The sequence below is a fragment of the Lacerta agilis genome, chromosome 4, assembly GCF_009819535.1.
Source record: "Lacerta agilis isolate rLacAgi1 chromosome 4, rLacAgi1.pri, whole genome shotgun sequence".
NCBI lineage: Eukaryota > Metazoa > Chordata > Lepidosauria > Squamata > Lacertidae > Lacerta > Lacerta agilis.
The window spans coordinates 2,965,635-2,988,742 of NC_046315.1; the positions used below are offsets into that span (position 1 = coordinate 2,965,635).

General features: G+C 45.1%; 1 protein-coding gene across 1 annotated transcript in view; it reads right to left on the reverse strand.

The window, feature by feature from the left end:
* The window catches only part of NUMA1 (nuclear mitotic apparatus protein 1), a 57,834-nt gene extending 42,436 nt beyond the window's left edge, over positions 1 to 15,398 (reverse strand). Inside the window, exon 1 of the mRNA XM_033145897.1 lies at positions 15,245 to 15,398. The gene's annotated coding sequence lies outside the window, so the exon portion shown is untranslated. The remainder of the gene's footprint in view (positions 1 to 15,244) is intronic.
* Between the last annotated feature and the right edge of the window lie 7,710 nt (positions 15,399 to 23,108).

A 23,108-nucleotide genomic window follows, 5' to 3' on the forward strand; every position in this document is an offset into this window, starting at 1 on the left:
TGATTCAAACAGGTTTTCTTTCAGCAATATAAAACCAATCCATTATGACAGCTCCACTTCCCAAGCTACCAGTCTTTCTACCCCCACACCCTGCAGTGATTTTGTAAAAGCTGAGTCACGTTATATTTTGCCCTGGCCAAGACCAGTCTGTTTTCTTTAAAACCAAAACAGGCACAAAGGACTGTACCATCTTAGATGTCTAGGAGGATGACTGTATATTTATTTGAAAGCCTTTAGACAATGCATAGGCAAAACATGCTAGTGAACATTCAAATATGCAAACCCCTACAAGTATACATATGACAGTTCCGTCCTAGTCAATAGTCTAGAAAATGACCTGGGAATGCTTGGATTGGCTCCAAGTGAACAGGAACAGTTGTGACAAAATAGTGGATCACAAAGGCTTCCTGTTGTTACGATCTCCCCATACAAAACTAGCACAGAAACTAAACAAGCTCATGGAGTATTGAGAATCTTTAGTAAAAGTAGGGCTTTTGCAAACAGAAAAATCTGAAGAAGTGTGCATGCACACAAAAGCTCATACCAAGAACAAACTTAGTTGGTCTCTAAGGTGCTACTGGAAGGATTTATTTATTTTTTGGTAGCAACTTTGAAGAATAGGAAACCAACTGTCCAGAAGCAAAGCAAACACAAGGCCCCTCTTTCAACCCCAACCAAAACAAGATTTAGCCTGCCTTAAGCTATGGCTGCTATTTGCCCGTTATTTGGCCTGGGAAGGGGGGCAGAATGGGATGCCGTTCCATCTGTTTTGACTTGCCACTTGTTACTAATGACAGGCCTTCTTTGAACCTTGTTATGAACCAACATCAAAGGGAAGGGGAAAACCTAGAACCAGCCATTGAAAATCATAGGCATGGAAGTTTTGAGCCTAGTGTTTCCTTCCTAGTGTTTTGTCTTACATGTCAAATATTTTTACTCCTTGCTGTTATTTTGCATCAGCAGTGGCTAACCATTTCTTATGTTAAGGGACCATAGTGACCCATGGTCAACCCTCCAGGGACCACAGGCCAAGATCTTGTGTGGCGATTCTTGAGGGGCTTTGGGCCCCTTGCAAAAACCTTTGGGCATCACAGTATCACAACAGGGTACCTGTGGGAGCAGTAAGTCAGTCAGTCAGTCAAAAAAAAGCTGCAGAACCTTGGGGGACCCTCAATGCTTTTGGCAACATGGCATCACAACATTCTGGAGGGTCTTGTAAGTCCTGGAAGACCTGCTCCCTGCACTTTGCTGGCCGTTTCCCACTTGGCCTGGGAAGACAGAGCCCAGCAGCTACAAAAGCTGAGGCTGCTAAACAGACTCTTGGGCTGTGGTTTGTTTAAGGTGCTTTGTTGGTTTTTTTGTTATTAATTAAGGATATTAATTAATATTAATTGCTGTATCTTTATTTTTAATCTTATGATTTATGTGGACATTGTTTGTGTGCTTTTTGATGTGTTTAATTTATTCTGACTATTTTTATTACGTTTGTAATTATGTAAATCTTGTTATGTTGTAAGACGCCTTGAGCATGGTTTGAATTATGGAAAGATGGCATACAAATCATGGTGGAAAAACCCTCCTGCAGAAATATATGCAGCTTCCAGGTGGAAGCTACCTACCGTGTTTCCCCTACTTTAAGACACCGTCTTGTATTTTTTTCCCCTCAAGAAAACACACTATGGCTTATTTTCAGGGGATGTCTTATTTTTATTACGTAAGCACGCACAGAACGACAGCACTGGAAACTAACCAAGCGACGGCGCTGCTGCAAGGCTCCTGGGGAGCCAGTTAGTCCGCCTTGTCCCTGAAGGCTGGAGGGATTTTATTCGTCCCCCCCCCCTTGGGGGGAGCAACAGCCAACAGAGTTGTGGCTTTCCCCCCTCCAGCTCAGCCCAGCCGCAGGTGGCTCATCGCTGTGCTGTGTGCTCCGGTTGCGCCCGGCGCGCCAACTGTCCTGAGCAACAAGTGGGAGCCAGGGCGGGTGGCTGGAGAGCACGAGGCGGGCATTGGGCTCAGCCCCCAGCGTTTAAAGGTACGGCTCTCCTGGGTGGGAGGCGGGTGCGCGCTTTCTCGGCCGCCTGCCTGCTCGCTTTTTGTTCCCCAAACACACCAAAGTCTTGCTGCTCAAAGAAAAAAAACCCGAGCCGTATGCAGTCAGAATCAGAAAGTACTGAATTGGTGTGGAGGTTGCCAACTTTAAAAAACAAAAAGCCCAGCCGTGCGGCCTGTGCCTTTAACGGGAAATTGAGCGGAGGGTGGAGGAAGGCTGGTTCATAAGCACGAGAAGCTGGATCAGGCTGGAGCTGTTGCCGGGAGGCTCCATGTCCAGCCCCACCTCTTCCTTGACACCCTCCAGAACTGCGCCTATCACTATGGCTTATTTTCGGAGTACGGCTTATCTTTCGCGAATGCGGAAAAATCCTGCTATGGCTTATTTTATTACTACATCTTAAAATAGGGGAAACACGGTATATTATATAGAAAAATGGGTGTTTAACAGTTTGACCAATTGAGTGTCATATATTTATAGACTCATAGAACTGCAGAGTTGGAAGGGATTCCAAGAATCATCCAGTCCAACCCCTTGCAATGTAGGAAATCTCAAATAAGGCATACATGACAGATGGCCATCCAGCATCTGCCTTAAAACCTGCAAGGAAGGAGAGTCCACCACCTTCTGAGGGAGACCGCTGCAAAATATTAATCACTGCACCTTCTTGGAAGAATAAAAACCAAGGCATTACTCAACCTTCAGAGCAGCACGTGTAATGGTAATAGAAGACTGAAAAGCCAGGACTCCTGTCAATACTAAACATACTATTTCCTCAAGAAAGCACAAGTAATGTCCCTCACAGCTCTTTCCAGGACTTCAGAGAGACCACAACTCTAGGAAATAACAGCTCTTTTTAGCCATGCTCTCCAATTTAAAGCAAAGGAAAATATAAGTCAGCAGTACAAATCAAGAAAAAGCAGAATGCTCACTTCAAATCTGCAACAAAATGCCCTGGTTTACTTGTGGCACAACTGAGGCAAGCTTGGATTTCACACAAATTCTTAGCTGCAACAATTCCTCATTCTAGAATTCTAGAAGGCCTTTTCCTTCAATGTGTGAATCTTCCAGCATAAAAAGCAGTGAGTTGGCAGGAAATATGTGGGCAGCTGGCTTGGAATGCTGTGCTAATGTACACAAAATGACGCGGCTGAAATAGGAACATGCAAAACAGGCATTTGTAATATTGGGCATGTGTTCAAAAATGGCTTTAGTAATTCTACACAGTAACCTGTTAACAAGCCATTAGGTTCACAAAGCAGCACATTAAAATGTCATGTATGAAGCCCCTAATCAGCTATTTTTCCGTAACTGCCTACATGCTGATCATAACTCTCAAAGGACTCACACATTTTATTTGCATGCCCCTACTTCCCAAGACTCAACATGGAGTAGTAAATTTATGCAGCTTACTGGATTACACAAACTGGTGAGGTGTTGTTGTTTTTTAAATATAACCCTGTGTACCGAGGGTGTCCCCTGAATATATAGAGGAAGCCACTATTATTTTTGTATAGTGCTGTTTCGTTTCCAAATGACAGGCACACAAGTTTACTGCTGGAAGGGGTGACCAAGGCCCCTGAGAAAACACTGGGAACCTCTATGGATAGCCAATAGTTTCTATTGCTGCTCAACAACTGCCTATAAAATGTAGGGTTGGTGCTGCAATCACAAGGGCTCTTTAAAACACGAAAGGAGGGACACTCAGAGCAGGGGTAGGCAACCTAAGGCCTGTGGGCCAGATGCAGACCCAATGTGGACTCAATGCGGCCCGCAGATGGTCCGGGAATCAACATGTTTTTACATGAGTAGAATGGGTCCTTTTATTTAAAATGCATCTCTGGGTTATTTGTAGGGCATAGGAATTCGTTCACCCCCCCCCCAAAAAAAATAGTCCGGCCCACCACATGGTCTGAGTGCCGGTGGACCGGCCCACAGCTGAAAAAGGTTGCTGACCCCTGCTTTAGAGATCCTAGATTCAAGAGCCCACCGGCCAACACTGACAGGTGGAGGAGGCCACCCACATGTCAATCACCTGGTGCCATTTATTTATATAACAGGATTTATATACCGCTTAGTCATCAAAACCTAGAGGGAAGCTGGTCAGGACTATAAATTTGGAACCACCCAGTGAAGGAGTGCACTGGATGAGCAAGAGGGGAGTCTCAGCAGATGTGGCATCTCAGCCCCAGTGACAAAGCAGCAAGCAAGTTAAGCAGCAGAGTGAGTTCAACAGCAGAGCAAGTAGGACAGGGAAGACTACTTTCCCCACAACAAATCCTAAGCTCCCAAAGTAAACTAACTCAATAACCTATAAAAACAGATATGCAGAGAGAAAGCCAGCTGGGGCACAGCATGCAGTGTATTGTACAGAATACTATAAATAAAACTGTCTGCCTTCTGGACAGAAGTCGTGGGGGGGGGGTGTTTGGTGCAATGCGTTCCTGGCCCTCAGGGAACCAAGTTCATTCTCCCAGGGCTAAAATGGTTGACCTGCAGAAGCTGAGAGAGGTTGGTGGACAAGGCCTTTGGGGACTTGACAGCTGCCATGCTGTCATGGAGAATGAGGGCCTCTGTCACTCTGAGGAAGAAAGAAATGATCCCTTAGAAACCTGCTCCACAGTAACTCGGAGCAGGGCTTTTAGTGTGACTGCCCCTGTTCTGCAGAACAGCATTTTTGTTGAAACATTCCACATGCCCAGTCTGCATTTTCTGGAAACAACTGAAGACAACTACTTGGGCTAGGAATATGCCTCAGGCTGGCTAAGGCAGGGGAAACCCAAACCCAATGCAGAAAAGTTACTGCCAGTAGGAGGAGGATTAAATACATATATTTATTTAAACCTTCTCCAAACGTTTAGGCCCATCATATGCACATGCACATTTGTCAACAAGCCATATTTTGACCCTAATTCAAGGTCAAATAAGGACTACTTTCTAGAGGTTTCCTTTTGATCTAGTGTAGGTACAGTATCTGCTTGTGTTTCATGGACCTGACATCAGCCATCTATCAATGTTAACAAGTACTGATGCCAGTGATGCCACACCTATCAGCCAACCACCCATTCCCACCACCCTTCTGAGTAATACCCCTCCCCACTCTCACTATATATAAGGGTCTGGTGACTTCTGTTTCAGTGTATCTGAAGATGTGTGCATGCACACAAAAGCTCATACCAAGAACAAACTTAGTTTGTCTCTAAGGTGCTACTGGAAGGAATTTTTTAATTTTTAATTTTGTTTTGGGATATGAAGCAAGGGAAGACCTGAGCTGCATTTGTTAAATACAAATCATACCCAGAGGGACAGTTTTGCATGGCTCAGATTCTTAGAGATGCCATCTGGAGTGGGTGATGCCAACACATGCCTTACCAAAGCAGAACCTGCCCATGTGGCATAAATGCTATAGATAACCTTGGCTACTGTTTACAAATATTCTCACTTAGGACGGTGCTAACAAAATACTCTGCTGGTATTGTGCTCCATGACACCCCACCCCGAGAGCATGACTTAATGAGCTCTGGCATGCAAACTGCTTTTGGTAACGTGTATTTGATTCAGGTGTGTATCTGAAGAAGTGTGCATGCACACGAAAGCTCATACCAAGAACACACTTAGTTGGTCTCTAAGGTGCTACTGGAAGGAATTTGTTTTATTTTTTATTTTGTTTTGGTTTTGGTAAAATGCTGTAAATAAAAATATGATCATAACTGATCTTTCTCGTTTCCTAATAAAATATCTTTACACTGAACCTCCTGCTTTCTATTCAATTTTGATCAACATTAACTCAGGCCACAGTCCAAAAGCTCCAAAAGAGAAGCCACTCCTCCATTAGGCATTCCCTCACCCCCCCACCCCACCCCCCAAAACCCCCAGCAAGATGAAAAGAAAACTCTAAAGGTTGATGTGGCTGTAAAGAGCATCCATCACACATTGAAAAGTGGGGAGGAAACTAAGAAGCTCAGTTGGAAAGCAAGGCACAGGACCACCAGTCTCCTTTGCGTGTACTTTATGGTATAAACTACTTGCCCAAAAGGTTAAAGTATACATTTCTACAATTAAGTCACCAAGCCTGATCTGCTCCAGAGCTTTATGAAATGTGTGAATATTAAGACTGCCACAAAGAAGACCCACCATTTCTGCATGCAGCTAGGCCTTTTTATCTTATCCCTACAGGAACTGGAATGAAAACTTCTATATTGTTTCACAGCACACAGCACCCAAACTCCAGTCTAAATGTGATAGCACCAAGGAACAAGCTCTTAAGCAGCTAGACAGAAGCCACATGCTAAGGATCCGGTCTCCAGAGGAACTCCAGGATGAAGGAGTTCCATATGTGTGCACGCATGTGCAGGCTTATGTACACAGACACACACACACAGAGCTCCAGTATCACTTGTTCTTGCCAGGCCACCTCAGCTACAGCAGCCTTTGCTTCCTGTGGCTGTCAAACCACAGCTGACAAGAGGAGGTCCAACACACTGGAGCAATGAGCAGTTGTCGTTTGTGAACTGTTCCTCCCTAACAGCTGCCTGCAGAACTGCAATCACCACATCCCTAAAACCTATTGGAAAAAATCATTCATTTGAACTTTTACAGATTCGTCTTTCCCATTTTTTTCCCATCACCAAGACAAAAAACGACATTCTCTATAAAGCAGAGCACAGACTCATCGTGGATAGTTCCACACTGTCCTTGTGTTTTGCTTGTAGGTAAGATGAGTCTGACCAACATGAGTCTGACCAAACTGCGGGAGGCAGTGAAAGACAGGCGTGCCTGGCGTGCTCTGGTCCATGGGGTCACGAAGAGTCAGACACTACTGAACAACAACTTGATAGTGGTGGTGGTCAGAAACACCCCTATAAGGTAAGCTCCACCTAGTGCATTAGCTCCACTTATTTTGCAGGGGGATCTCATCACAGTTATCTCTGCTTTGGTCATCTTGAGGGCATACTACTGCAGTGCACTTTATATGGGGCTGCCCTTGAAGACAATTCAGAAGCACAGCAGGTGCAATAAATCACTGAGTGCCTGCCAAATGTCAGAAGAAGAAAGCACCTTTAGCCAACATTAAAGCCCTAAACGGCCTCGGTCCTGTATACCTGAAGGAGCGTCTCCACCCCCATCATTCAGCCCGGACACTGAGATCCAGCGCCGAGGGCCTTCTGTCGGTTCCCTCACTGCGAGAAGCAAAACTACAGGGAACCAGGCAGAGGGCCTTCTCGGTAGTGGCGCCCGCCCTGTGGAACGCCCTCCCATCACAGGTCAGGGAAATAAACAACTACCTGACATTCAGAAAAAAACCTGAAGGCAGCCCTTTTTAGGGAAGTTTTTAATGTTTGATATTTTTGTATTTGATTTCTGTTGGAAGCCGCCCAGAGTGGCTGGGGAAATCCAGCCAGATGGGCGGGGTACAAATAATAATAATAATAATAATAATAATAATAATAATAATAATAATTATTATTATTATTATTATTATTATTATTATTATTATTGCAGAAGTTGCACTGGCTGCTTATCAACTTCTGGGCCAAATTCAAGGGGCTGGTGATTGCTTCTAAATCCTTATGCTGGATTGTATCACATACCCTCACACATACAGACCCTACACACATAAGACATGCAGCACACAGGTACAAACCTCTCTCTCTCTCTCTCTCTCTCTTACATACACACACCCACACACACTAAACTCCACTGCAGCACTGGGCTTGGTAGAGAAGTTTAAGTCTATTTTTTAATTCCTCTCACATATGCAATCTTGAATTGGGGCAAAGCAGAATGAAAAAAATAAAATAAAAATTCCATGTGGGAAAATATACTAAACATAAGCACTTAATGTGATCCTCACAGATGAGAAACACATCACCTCAAATAATCCCCTAAACAGTATTTAATTCCTTTTTCAACGAAGGCTCTTATGGCACCTTAGAGACAAACTAATCCACTATGGCATAAGCATCTGGGGACCACTTGCTTTTTTCACACGAACAGATTCTGTGCTGAAATATCAAAACTGACAATGTCAGCTTTCACAAACCGAAAAAGGGGAAATGTCTATATTTCATAAATGCAGGTTAAAACTTGCAAGAGTGCTGTAACTACCTGCTTGGGGTTCAGAAATTAAACAAGCAAGCTTCCAACACAGGGAGATTTCTATGCCCTGTGCAGCAACTTTTCTGTATACTGACTCTGTGCAGTTTCATGGCGACAGCACCTTCCCCAAACATCCAAATTTTATTTTGATCATATTTTACATGTTGCATTACTTCCAGTTGTGATATCTGACTGCTTTGGCTAGAAATCCCATCCCTGGGCACTCGAGTATTATAAAAGGATTAAAATAGGTGTGCAGTTTGGCAAATTATTGCCCTGCACCTTTTGCTTTGCATATGAAATCCAAAATAAACCTGTTGTATCCTGAGAAAAAAATAAAAGGATTAAAATACAATTTAATGTTAATTTGGTTTTCCTTTTTAATGCTGGAATTCTGTAATCCTTGGTTCACCGTCAGTAAGACATGCAGCTTTCACACAGCTGATAAACTAAATAATAAATAGAGGCTACTGTTGTAGAGACTATTTAAAATGTTGTTTCCTACAATACATTAAAACTCAGGTGGCAGGGTGTGTGCAAAAATAAAACTAAAGCCCATCACTTGTAGAAGTATCCTTTCTGAAAGCTCCCTAGCAATGGCTGTGGAATATCTGTAGGGACACTAAACAAAAAAACCCCACTCTAGATTAGACACTACAGGAAAATGATGAGCCAGCTATCTTAATTTGCAAAGCCGACCTGCTTCCCAACCACTTTTTTAATTGCCACAGGAGACTTGCGCATGTGTTGAATTTATAGATGAAATCATCAGAATGCTCCCCAAAGAAACCTCTCCAGATTCTCTGAAAGACTTGAACCATCTGGTGCAAACAGTGTTAGAAACTCATATAAATCAGCTAGGCACAAATGACACCTTACTTAAACCTGGGTTACAGCTGCAACAACAGGATGTCTATTTGTGGAGGGTTGGACTAGATGACCCTGGGGTTCCTTCCAACGATACAATTCTACAATTCTATGATCTCAACTACAATACTTGACTGTAACTTGCTCTTACAACACTTCACAGTATACAAGAAGGAGAAACACACAGTGGAAATGAAAATCGTATTAACTATGGACTAAGGCAGAGGTTTTTAAACTATTGTTGCCAACCTGGTGCCCAGAAATCTCCATATGCTTACTATATGGGATCACATAAGACACATCAGTTAATGTATCAGGCATATAAATTTGTATCAACTTTGGTAAAAGCTGCCTCCAAGGTAAGCAGAAAGGCAGCCTATTGGAAACTGCATGAAAATAGGCTTTCCCCACACTACTGATGTGCTACGAATGAGTTACATCAATAACCCCTGGCCAGCAAAGCTTCAGATTTTTGGGAAAAGCTATAAAAATTTAATAGACTGACATTTGCTATAGACCTTCGAGAAGCTTAATGCAGTCTTACAGTTTACAACAAGGCAAGCAGCAAGCCAGACTCAAGCAACACACACAAACAGATGAGCAGGATGTTAGCCAGTGTTAGAAACTGAGATATGAAGGCTAGGAGCTAAATAGCACCTTAAACCTAGGTTATGGGCGCAACAACGGAATGTCTAGGCATACTTTATTAAGAACAAGAATGAAGGATTATTCTTATCTCATTATACATGACAGAGCTATTTTTAACCAGGGTGGGTTTGATTTAAATCAAACTGATTTAAATCACTAGTCAGTAAGGCTCAGGGCCGATTTAAATTTTTAAAAATTGATTTTTTTTATTTAAATCAGATATTTTTGATTTAAATCGGCCCTGAGACTTACTGACTAGTGATTTAAATGAAATCCACCCTGTTTTTAACCTTCTCACCCCCTGCTTTTTCCTGTAAGACCAATTGCAGTCGTTAACAGTCATCAACAGTTACAGGTGGGTAGCCGTGTTGGTCTGCCATAGTCAAAACAAAATCGAAAATTCTTTCTAGTAGCACCTTAGAGACCAACTGAGTTTGTTCCTGGTATGAGCTTTCGTGTGCATGCACACTTCTTCAGATACACTGAAACAGAAGTCACCAGATCCTTAAATATAGTGGGGGAGTGGGGAGGGGTATTACTCAGAAGGGTGGTGGGAATGGGTGATAGGCTGATAAGTGTGGAAAACCTGTTGACGACTCTAAACGGCTGCAATTAGTCTTGCAGGGAAAGGCAAGGGGTGAGATGGCTAAAACAAAGCCATCTTTAGCCATCTCACCCCTTGCCTTTCCCTGCAAGACTAATTGCAGCCGTTTAGAGTCGTCAACAGGTTTTCCACACTTATCAGCCTATCACCCATTCCCACCACCCTTCTGAGTAATACCCCTCCCCACTCCCCCACTATATTTAAGGATCTGGTGACTTCTGTTTCAGTGTATCTGAAGAAGTGTGCATGCACACGAAAGCTCATACCAGGAACAAACTCAGTTGGTCTCTAAGGTGCTACTAGAAAGAATTTTCGATTTTGTTTAGTCATCAACAGGTTTACCACAGCTATCAGCCGATCCCCCATTCCCACCAGCCTTCTGAGTCATACCCCTCCCCACCCTCTCACTATATATATATAAGGGTCTGGTGACTTCTGTTTCAGTATATCTGAAGAAGTGTGCATGCACACGAAAGCTCATACCAAGAACAAACTTAGTTGGTCTCTAAGGTGCTACTGGAAGGAAATTTTTTTATTTTGTTTTGTCTTCTAGGAAATACTATGACAGAGTGACCAGGCAGATACACATAATGAAGTTACAAGTGGAATAGTTAGAAGGGAGGAGAAGAAAAGGATATCCTAGTCTCACATTGGCCAACCAGACGCCTCTGAGAAGTGCACAGCACAACTGAAAATAAAACTACCAATATCATGCCATTGCACAAATCTATGGGGCGACATTTGGAATACTGTGCACAGTTCTAGTCACCTCAACTCAAAAAGGATATTGTAGAGTCGGAAAGCGCAATCAAAACTATCAAGGGGATTGAGCATCTGCCCTATGTAGAAAGGCTGCAGCATTTGCAACATTTTTAGTTCCGAGAAAAGGCAAGGGATTATAAAGTTTATAAAGTTATGCATGGCAAGAAGGAAGTGTACAGAGAAAAGGTTTTCTCCATCTCTTGTAATGCTAGAACTAGTGGACATCCAATGAAGCTTAACTGGAAGATTCAGGACAGAAAAAAATAAAATTACTTATTCACACAGCACATAGCCAAACTATAGAACTGGCTCCCCAAGGCTGCAGTGATGGGCTTCCCACAGGCATCTGGTTAGCCACTGTGAGAACAGGATGCTGGAATGGATGGACCACTGGCCTGATCCAGCAGGCTGCTGTTATGTTCCTATGAGTGCAACAGCATTCTCCACACTAATAATTCCCAGCAACTGTATGCTGCCTCCAACAGTGGAGATAAAATTGTGTAAATAGTACTTTTCAGTTGCTGGTGAATATGTTAGAGGCTAATACCACTTGGGTGCCCATGTTTTCAGGCTCAATTCATTTGAGGAGCCAAGGTACCCCTTGCTCCAGAAGAGGAGTCAGAAATTTAACTGCAACATTCTGAAGTTCCCAAATGCAAACCTACATGGAGCATATTACAGTAGTCCGATCTGAAGTAATGGTGTGTGTTGCCACCATCAGAGTTGCTTGCCCTGGAAACAGAAGCAGCTGGGTGAAGCGAGGGCTTTAGCACGTTATAACACAGCTGGGGAAGTTTTCAGGAAGGTAGCAAAGGTGGTGCCCTCTGTGAGCCTAACAATAAGACTACTGTTCCACTCTGCTAGGGGTGGGGATTCACTGCAACATTTTGCCGCAAGTCCCTGTTTGCATCTTCTGTTGTGCAAAGGGCAAATAAATAAGTTTAGGTACTTCCTCAGGGAACTGTTGCTTAGAGCACCAGCTCTAAGCCCAAGCTAGCAGAAACAAAAATAAAATAAAAAAATTCCTTCCAGTAGCACCTTGGAGACCAACTAAGTTTGTTCTTGGTATGAGCTTTCGTGTGCATGCAGACTTCTTCAGATACAAGCTAGCAAGTTCACACCATCAGCTCCAGACCTGTGAAAGTTCAGCTGGGGCAGCCCCAACATACTGGGGACTTAAAGAACTGTGTGAACTGAGAGGAAGATGAAAGGAGAGAGCCTGTCAAGGGAGCTCCTGAACAGGCTATGAAAGGCAAGTGAAAATTCTATTTTATTGGTCCAACTTTTGCATCCTTTTTTGTTTTTATCTTGGAGACTGCAAGTCCCTTAAGTTTGTCAACAGACAGGGTCAGGGGTCCCCTTTACCTTTAAGCCACTTTAAATTGGTCAATGTGAGTATGGTGCTGCTGTAGCCTATCTCTGCTTCCAAGGCTGCCTCAGTGATGGGGATATGGGGACTGCTCAGTGGCTGGATACTATTTCATGCCCTACCTAAATATTTAAAGGATTTTTCTTCCCACAGCTGGCTTGCAACATTTATTTAGCACACTCAGCTTGCATGCTGCCATTGTCTTTTAGAGCTAAAAAACTAACCCAGTGAGCACAGTGTGGACCTGACCTCTGACTGGAACAACTGCTACTCCAGCACTCTGTCATACCCCTTTGGACTTCACCCCTGTTGCTCAGTGGCAAGGCAGAAAACTCTGAGGCAAGTTAATCTATCACCAGGCACAAGGAAACCGGACAATTTATCCCCAGAAAAGCAGTCACTTTAACAGTTCAGACGTGGTTGGAACATCCTATGCCTGATGTAGGTAATGAAAGTAATTAATGTGATGTGTGTTTGTCCCATCTAACCCACAAATGGTACAGCAATTAAGAAAATCTCTTTTAGCCTCACAGCTTCAATAAAAAGCAAGGAATGGTGTTCTACCTCTATGCTGCAGATTTCTGGGGCAACAGAACTTTAGGAGTTAAGAGAGGCAATATTTTTAAGAGTCAGATAACTAATTGTCTACAACTATTTATTTTTGAGGCGGCTAAGCAAAAATCCTAGGTGTCAAACCTCCTGCAAGATGCCTAAATTTTCTATTACAGTATAGTAATCTCTCCTAGCTGTAATTAAGAAATGAGAATAAGGCTACCTTCTGGTTCCGTCAAGGCCCTCTTCCCCCCTCTGGTTCAGAACAACATCCCATCCAGTCCTGCTTTCTTGTTAGCTCTGGGCAGGAAGATGGCATTAAACAGGATCACTTAGAAAGCCTACTGAGTAAAGAAGGTATTTTGAAGACAGACTTTTAGATAGCTACCTGCCTGATTACCAGTGGAAAAAACTGCCTGCAGGTATCCAGACTCAAAAGGACATGCGAAGTAGAGAAGGCTCAGAGACTTTTCATAGAAATAATGTGCCATGAATGACTACTACACTACTATAAATAAGTGTTAAGACTACCAAACATTTGTGTGAGCACTTCACTTTTTGTAGATGTCTTGAACTTCATACACAAAAAAGTTGGCTCATTTGTTAGAGAATGGGACAGGTAGCTTCAAAAAAGTGGACTGTTGTTCCACCGATGGGGCTTCAAGGAAGAGGAACACATCTGTCCCTCCAGTACACAATAATTTTTGTTTATTGAGGAAAGAGACTTCTTTTCCAAAACAACCATTATACACTATATTGCAATAAAATGCCTAGGTGGGAACTAGCAGCCCTCTAGCACTACACAGCACAGCAGGGGAAGAGAAAAGGTGTCCTTTATCCTTCTCCAGTGCCTAAACATTATTACAAAGCTCACATTCCAGGATATTTGGAGACCCTGAACAGCAGCATTCCTCTTAGGGGCTGAAGATGCACTGCAATGTTTTGTTGCAATCTCACTAATTTTCCTATGGGTTCACTGGGATTCTGAAGAACAGAAAAACTCCAACAGGCTGCAGTTCTGACATGGGGGGGGGGGCACACACAGAGGCTGCTTAGAGAAGCGTACGACCTAATGCCTAGGTCTCAAATTATCTTATGGATTTTACCAAATTCTGTGGCCCTGCATTTCCCCCACTGCTTGGCAGAGAACAAAAACGGGTCTGCCTTTAGGTATGAGGCACACCAGCTGCACCCAGTGCTTTGGGGAGACTGCAGGTCCAGAAAGAGCGAGCTTCTCAATTTCAATGAAGGCAGGTCAGCAGGCAGGAATGGCGAAACGCAGCAGACCTGATCCTCTCATTGCGAAAGGCAGGCCTTGTCTTGTTGAAAGCCTTCCAGCCCGAGCTACACACCAGTGGCAAGGACGACGTTTCTTGGGCATCTTCGAGGCAAACGCGACAACACTTCTGATGCGCTTTCGAAGCGCATACTTTTGTACCTCGATCCCTCAAACTGGAGGCCAAGCACGGCGCAGCGCACCCCCCCCTCCCGGCTTGCGGGACGAAGAGCAGTAATGCCGCGCAGCCGAGAGTCATGGCGGCAGCAGAGCGCACAACCAATCGGCTTGTGGCGCGAGCAGGCAGCGCGGAGCAGAGGCGAAGGCCTCCTTTCGGCGGAGCTTGTCTACAGCCCACGGGCACCTTTGCAAGAAGGGGCTGGAGGACGAGGAGGCGGCGGCGGCGAGGGCGCCCCGGGTCGCTCTCTCCTCCCGCCCTTGTTTATGCTCTGCTCTTCCCCCTCCGGTCCCTCCAAGCTCTGGCGCAGATTAAGAGGCCAGGCGGAGGGAGGCGACTGGAGGGGGCGTGATCCGCTCTCCAAGAGCCCAGCAAGCACGTAGCCCGCAGGGCTGGCCGCTCGGCTCGATGGGGCTCCTTCGGGCAGCAAGCACAAACACACACAATCGCGCACCTCCCCGAAGCCCGCTCGCTTCAATCCTCGGGCCTGGGCGGCGGCAGAAAACACAAGCAAAGAGAACATGCCCCCCCCTTCCAGCCCTCCCCTTTCGGGAAAGCGACCAAGCCGCCAAACTCCCGGATGTTGGCAAATGCCAACTTCGCCCCAGCAGGCAATGCCTGCCTGCTTTGCGCTGCTTCGGACAAAAGGCGGGCACGGAGGAGACTCCTTGCTCGGCGCCTCTCGCTGCCCCGGGACTCTGGGGAGTGGGACGAGGAAGAGCCGTAAGGGGGGAAAGGCGAAAGGCAGCCCCCTCCCCGCAGGTTGTGTGCAAATCAAACCAGGCAGAGCAGAAAAAGGAAAGAGCGCGCGAGAGAAAGAGTCTTTGTTCAGGCCTTACCGGACTTCTAAAGCCACAGTTTCTGGGCGCCAGATTTTTAATCCGTCATTAGGGTTTAAAATCTGGAGAGAAGAGAGCCAAGGGGAGGGGGGAGTGAACGCGCGCGCACAAAAGAAAAGTTGTGGCTTCGCTTCTTGGAGAGGGAGGCGGGCGAGCGGGCGGGCGGGCGGGCTGACAGCAGCAGCAGGAGGCGGGAGGCGGAGGAGAGGGTCCCTCCGCACCAGCAGCGGCGCCACCGCTCCTCCCCTCGCCGGGCCTGGAGCCAGGCGCACGTCACGCAGCAAGGAGTCGACAGGCTTTAAAGGCGCCCGGCCCAGGGAAGGAGGAGCGCCGGGGCCCGGCAGAGCCACTCGGCTCCCCCCCCCCCGCCACCGCCAGCCTGCTAAATGCTTCTCCCCACCCCGACTCAGAGACAGACGAGCGCAGCGCCCAGCGCCTCCTGGTCTTCAAAGCGAAGAGGGGCTCCCCGCAGGGTCGGGCGGGTCTTCTCTTCGCCGCCTTTCAATGCCAAGTTGTCCTTAGACGGAGGAGGGCGCGAGGCGGCGGCTGCTACCCGCCCAGAGGCCAGGAAGTCCCGATTTGTCGCAGGCAGGCCAGGAGCTAGTTACAAAAGCCAACAAGATGGAGCTCTGGGTTCTCGGGCAACAGATGCTACCTCTGAAGATGGTTTGGACGCAGCAAGGGCTGGAAGGACAGCCGCGTGGGATTTTATCAGGTCCTCAAGACGTGCATTTGTGAGCTGCTGGTTTTCTGCTCAAGGCAAAGGGCTTGCTTTGACCTTGACAGCTGCCTTGCTTCTTGCCGATTCGAAGGAATCGCTCCAACCCTATATGTCATCCCCTGCAGTCCAAGAAGACCCTCTTGCAAGTGCCTCTACCTTGCGCAATAGGTGGCGTTGAAACTCCTTGCCTAAAGAGGTTCCATTAGCAACTACTGCCTTTCAGGTGGAAACCAAAGACCTTAGTAATGGCTTGAATATTCAGAACAAAATCGAAAATTCTTTCTAGTAGCACCTTAGAGACCAACTGAGTTTGTTCCTGGTATGAGCTTTCATGTGCATGCACACTTCTTCAGATACACTGAAACAGAAGTCACCAGATCCTTAAATATAGTGGGGGAGTGGGGAGGGGTATGACTCAGAAGGGTGGTGGGAATGGGTGATAGGCTGATAAGTGTGGAAAACCTGTTGACGACTCTAAACGGCTGCAATTAGTCTTGCAGGGAAAGGCAAGGGGTGAGATGGCTAAAGATGGCTTTGTTATGTATAATGAGATAAGAATCCAATGTCTTTGTTCAAACCAGGTTTCTCCATGGTTTTAAAGATGGTTTTCTAAGGTGCTACTAGAAAGAATTTTCGATTTTGTTTTGAATATTCAGCTTTGACAAGGGAGCTGGGGATCCAGATGCTTGCTCAGCCATGAAGCTCAGCAGGGGACCCTGGGTCAGTTACAGCATCATAGCTTAACCACCACATGGGGGGAATGGGCAAGGGACACCACATATGATGACTTTAGTTCCTAGAACGGAGGAGAAGATTAAAATGTTATACTTAAAATATAAAATGTGTTCTAACTGCACTTGTTTGTAATCAAGGTGCTTGTTGATTTTACTGCTTGAGGTTCTTTAGTTTTTGTATTTATTATGAAGCAAGGGCTCCTGTTAGAGCAGAGGCAGCTTGAAATTTTTTTCAAATAAACAAACCAACAAATACCCTGAAGCTGTGTCCTGGAAATACTTTGTGCAGAAAAGCATGTGCTGGGTCACATCACTGTTCAATTGATAACCTGCTGTGATGAGAAGCAAGTTAGCTTCTAGCAGGGAGTCTTTCACTCATTTAAGCTAATCCACATATTTTCCTCAAAGAGGAAGATAACCCTGATCAGTTTGGGGGACTGCTGCCACAATTGTGATGCTTTCTACTCCAGCTCAGAGTTGGTCTCCAGGGGATTAGAAGCATTTTAGAACCACTTTTCATAGCCCATTGGGAAGGCCAAGGCTACTGGTAGTGTCTTACAAGGGGTTAGCAAAACTAGGCAGACCTTCAAGACTTGAGCCTCCATTTGGAAAGAGTATCCGGGAGTCATCTGGTTTCTGAACTTGTAAGACCTGCAGCATTGTGCACAAATGGAAGTGTGCATTCACACGAAAGCTCATACCAAGAACAAACTTGGTTGGTCTCTAAGGTGCTACTGGAAGGAATTTTTTTTCTTTTTAATTTTGTTTTGACTATGGCAGACCAACACGGCTACCTACCTGTAAATGGAAGTGTATTAGCACTACAATAGGAAGGGCCAGGAAAATCATGACATGTGGGTTGCAGTGGACCAGTGAGTTTTTGCACTGGCTGGGACTGTGATTTTTAACCCTCAAGCTTGCATAAGAAACTTGAGGGGGGGAAGCTGCCTGCAGGCACCACAAAAACTCACTGGCCGAAATGAACACACAGTAATGCGAGGATTCCTCTGCCTCTTGATATTGTAATGATAATACAGTGCAAATGGGCTTTCAGCATTTTTATAGCTTCAGTCCTCATCAGATGGAAAGAACAGCACACAACACATGTATAACAAGCCATTAACATTTACACTTACACACAGAGAGAATGGACAAGAAAACTAATTGTTTAAACAAAGGAGAACCAACATTAAAAATGAAATTTAGGGAAATGCCGTGACTGGGAGAGAGAGAAAAGAGGTTGCCATATCTTTAGCCCTTTCTCTGTCTGCTGAACTGCAACACACTACATTGGAAACAGCTGTTAAAGGCTGAGGCACATTCCTGCAACAGTCCCATGGGACATTAAAGGCCCCCAACCAATGAAAGGGGGGGGGGCTTACCTCTTGCTGCTATTATCCTCCTGCCCTCAGAGAGGTATCAATGCAGTTGTGTTTTTTGGAATAGAACAAGTCTGCTCACAGCAGGTTTACTCTGCAAGAATAAACCAAAATGGCTGCTATTTGGGCCTACAGAATAGCCCAACACACAATTGTAGAACAATCGCAATATAGGTGAGACTATTATTTTCCTGCCAGAGAAGGGCATTCCTTGTTATTTAAAGGGCACCTAATTTGAGCTGTGAGGCCTGCAAACAGACTTAACACTTGCCAATGCATCTCCAAATCTCCCTGAGCTCCTTAATGAGAGTGTAGGAAAACCAACATCAGTGATTGGGATTGCCAGTTTTATTACTATTATTATTAAAATTTATATACCACTTGACTGGGGGGAAAAGGAAAAGAAAAAACCTTGAAGCAGCTGCATGCCAGAGCCCCTGCCAGTAACTTTAACATTCCAGTGTGTGGAAAGTCAGGGGGGAGGAGACAGACACTGTTGTTGCCAGCTCTGCTCCTCCCCAGTCTACTGTGGGGTAAAACTGGAATCTCAACTCACAAAGAAACAGAACATTAGACACAATACATGCACTATTGTCCCTGACCCAAGTTTGCCTGTTTACAACAGAGGTGGGGAACCTCGTAAAGGTAAAGAGACCCCTGACCGTTAGGTCCAGTCACAGACGACTCTGGGGTTGTGTGCTCATCTCGCTCAATAGGCCAAGGGAGCCGGCGTTTGTCCACAGACAGCTTCCGGGTCATGTGGCCAGCATGACTAAGCCGCTTCTGGCGAAGAACCAGAGCAGCACACGGAAACGCATTTCACCTTCCCACCAGAGCGGTACCTATTTATCTACTTGCACTTTGACGTGCTTTCAAACTGCTAGGTTGCCAGGAGCTGGGACCCAGCAACAGGAGCTTACTCCGTCGCGGGGATTCAAACTGCTGACCTTCTGATTGGCAAGCCCTAGGCTCAGTGTATTGGACCACAGCGCCACCCGCGTCCATTGGGGAACCTCATATGCAGCTACTATTTGTGGCTCAAAGAATAAAGTTTCAGTTAAGGCTAACTGCATGTTTTATTGTCCGTTGATAAAATATTTCAAAGGGGACCTAAGTAGAATATATATTTATTATTATGTATATAGTATATAGTATAGTTGTATGATGGCACAATCACTTTTCACACTAAAATGTAATTAATGTGTTTAAAAAAAACCCCACAGTTATTCTATTTTATAATTTTAATACCAATTTGAAACATTTGTTTGTTTGTTTATTAAATTTCTAAACCAAACTTTTAAAATGTATCTCAGTGACGGCTGAGTGGGGATACGAGTCCAAATTCACTGTGCCTTTCTTCAGGGAAGAGTTTCCAACATTCCCTGCCATAACCCCTACAATCACACAACAGCTTTGAATTATACAAGCTGAAGGAAGCCTACAAGCAGAATGTCTAAGTGAGTGAGTGATACAGAGAAAAAAACACCAGAGTCTCTGCCATAAGCTGTATACTCACTAGGTAGCCTTTTACAATTTGCTCAGCCTCAGTTCCCCATCTATAACTTTAAAAAGAACCAACAGTGCCTTGCTTTGTAGGGTCATTAAAAGAATGAAGGAGAAAATGATTGCAAGGCACTTGCAACCCAATCCTATGAATGTTTAGTTAGAAGTTAGGTCCAATCGAGTTCTATGTGGCTTACTCCATATGAAGCATGGATAACATTGCAGTCTTAAAAGTGCTACAAAAGCATTTACAGTTCTTATTTGCTTTCCAGTTTTGCACCATTCAGATCTCATGACCAAGGATGACTGGTAGCTTTCCTTTTATACCCCCAAAAAGGGGGGGGGGGAGCCAATTAGACCCTTATCAGCAAGTATGCCTCTGGCAAATCAGTAACATATTGTTACTTCCGTGGGGGGGAATGACATAAGTGATACCCCCTCCATGCCTAAACCCAGTCCTGAACATCCCCTTCGCCACCACACAAACACAAAATCCCCTTTTGCTCTTCTTGCTAGTAGTTGTGCCGTGGTTCTAAAATGAAATGGAAGTCTGTTCAACTTCCAAAATGTTCTGAAACCAAGACACAGCTTCCGATTGGCTGCAGGAAGCTCCTGCAGTCAAACGGAAGCCGTGGAAGCCACGTCAGACGTTCGGCTTCCAAAATTAGTTTGCAAACCGGAACACTCACTTCCAGGTTTGAGAACTAAGCTGTTCGAAAACCAAGGTATGACTGTAATCTACAGCAAAAAGGCTCAATGGCAACTTGAAATACTGAGACTAGAACCTACAGAAACTTCAAATAATCATTAAATTTCAACAATTTGACTACCAACAACAAATGACTTCTCTTGAAGTGGGGAATCCAGGGCTTCATAATCCCATGACCATAAGCTCATGCATTGCTTGCTCCTCCCTAAAGTGTGATCTTATTTTCACAATGGGAGGCAGGAGGTGTTCAAGGACAAGTATCCCAGACAGAAATCCATCAGTACAGTATAGTACATTGAACCCTGATCCTCTCAAAGAAGCCTCACTGCTAGGGGATATGTAAATACTTATGTATTGTTCTTTGGGAAGTGGGTAGCTAGAAGGTGTTGGGAACTTACTTGATTGATGGGGTAGCAACCAGTTTAATGTTTCTGCCCGACAACCACTCCTCTTTTCGTGACATTTTGATGATGATTATGAGTGATGTTTCATGGGAAAGCAGGAAGGTTTTTAAATCTCTTGCAATTCCTTGCACAGGGTTGTTTCTCTCTCTCTCTCTCTTTTTTTTTTTTTTTTTTTTGAACCTTTGTTACAACAAATAAAGATCATGTCTACTGACCGCTGTTTTGCTTCTTCAACTTGGCTGCAGTCTCCTTCTTTTGCTGACTGGAGGGAACCCTGGGGGAAGCGGTGTAAAACCCATACTCCCAGAATTTTTTCTTTAACAATACTGAGGTGGGCAGCTAAATGAAGCAGCACTAAGAAATAAGAACACTGAAATACTACAAATATCTCTCTCTGAAAAGGAGTTTGGAAATGTGAGAAACCAAAAATTGAGTTTAACAGAAAAAGCAGGATCCTATCAAGCAATCCACAATCTACTTGACACTTACAGGTTACAGCTCTAGGTTTTGCAAACTTCTTTAGTTACTGTCAGCCAGCAACAATTGAGTTGGGCCTCCTTAGAAGGGGGCCCCATCAGCAGGCAAAGGGAACCAATTTTCTGGCTTAACTTGTCCATTGCACAACCAGAAATCCCACCCCCTTCTCTATGGAAAAACTATCTGCGGTTTGGTTTCATGACCAAAGATCTTGGAGGGAATCCTTCTGTACAAGTCATTCGAGCTAAGGAGGGGGCTCCATTTCAACCTCACACTGTTGCTCCCCACCTTGTGGCATTCACAGGCCAGAAGTATTTGGGGAGAGCTATGTGTTTTGTTCATCTTAGCACAGAGATACGATGACCCTGACATGATAATATACCCTGGAATGAAAAAGACATGTTAATAGCCTTTTATGGAAAGGCTGGAAGAACAGAATGTTGTAGTATACCACTATGAGCTCCTTAGAGAAAAGCATAAAAATATTATTTAAAAAAAGAAATGCTCAGGGCCAGAGCAAATGTTTCCTGCTCAAGGCTAAACAAACATGAGTGCCAGTTGAAGACAGCCAGTGTCATATAGTAGGCTGAGGACTGGCCCTGGACAGAGGAAAGTGAGATTTAAATCCCCACACAGTTATGAAGCTCAATAGTTAAGTTTGGTCAATTACTATCTCAGTCTAACTAACCTGTGCCTCAAGGTTGCTATGAGAACAAAGGTGGGAGGACATAATGTATATCAGTGTTTCCCAACCAGGGGCCATATGGCCCCCTAGGGGGGGCAGGATATTCAAAGGGGAACACAGGTGAAAAATACGTAAAGGGGGGGGCACAGCACAAGGCTAGGGGGCCACAGAAGAAGTGAAGGAAAAAAAAATTAAACCAAAAAATCCTGATTGGCTGGCTATCTGCTTGGCCAACCACAAGCTGGTAAGGGCGCAGCCAGGCGTTTTCTTGGAGTAGTTTCCGGAGGAAAAGGGCGATCACCGAGGCTCCCGGTTTGAGCAGTAGAGACCACAATCTAGGACCCCCACGTCCGGTAAGTGCAGTGGTGGGGTGGCAATGGGTTGGGCTGGGAGAGCCAGAGCTGCTTGTTGCTGCTGCCAGTGCTGGGCCCGGTGGCAGCCTGGGCCTGACTCTGCAAGGTGCAGGGTGCAATCCACATCAGTGCCTAGCGGATGAGGGCCTTCAGATGTTGCCGAGGGGCGCAGGATCTGAAGACAGCATCAGCCTAGCTCTGCAAGATGTGGGGTGAAATCCACTCCAGTGCCTAGCCAAATAGGGTTGTCTGTGCTGCTGACTTGCAACTAGTAAATAACTGTCTACTCAGAAGAAAATCACACTGAGTTCAGTGGGCCTTACTCCCAGAAGTGCAAGCTGGATTTCAAAGGGGCAGAGGAACCAGACACCAAATTGCAAACATGCGCTGGATTATGGAGAAAGCTAGAGAGTTCCAGAAAAACATCTACTTCTTGCTTCATTGACTACGCAAAAGCCTTTGACTGTGTCGACCACAGCAAACTATGGCAAGTCCTTAAAAAAATGGCAGTGCCTGGTCACCTCATCTGTCTCCTGAGAAATCTCTATGCGGGACAAGAAGCTACAGTTAGAACTGGATATGGAACAACTGATTGGTTCAAAATTGGGAAAGGAATACGACAAGGCCAGGCTTCCTCAACCTCGGCCCTCCTGATGTTTTGAGACTACAATTCCCATCATCCCTGACCACTGGTCCTGCTAGCTAGGGATCATGGAAGTTGTAGGCCTAAAACATCTGGAAGGCCAAGGTTGAGGAAGCCTGGACAAGGATGTATATTGTCTCCCTGCTTATTTAACTTATATGCAGAATTCATCATGCGAAAGGCTGGACTGGATGAATCCCAACCCGGAATTAAGATTGCTGGGAGAAATATCAACATCCTCAGATATGCAGATGAC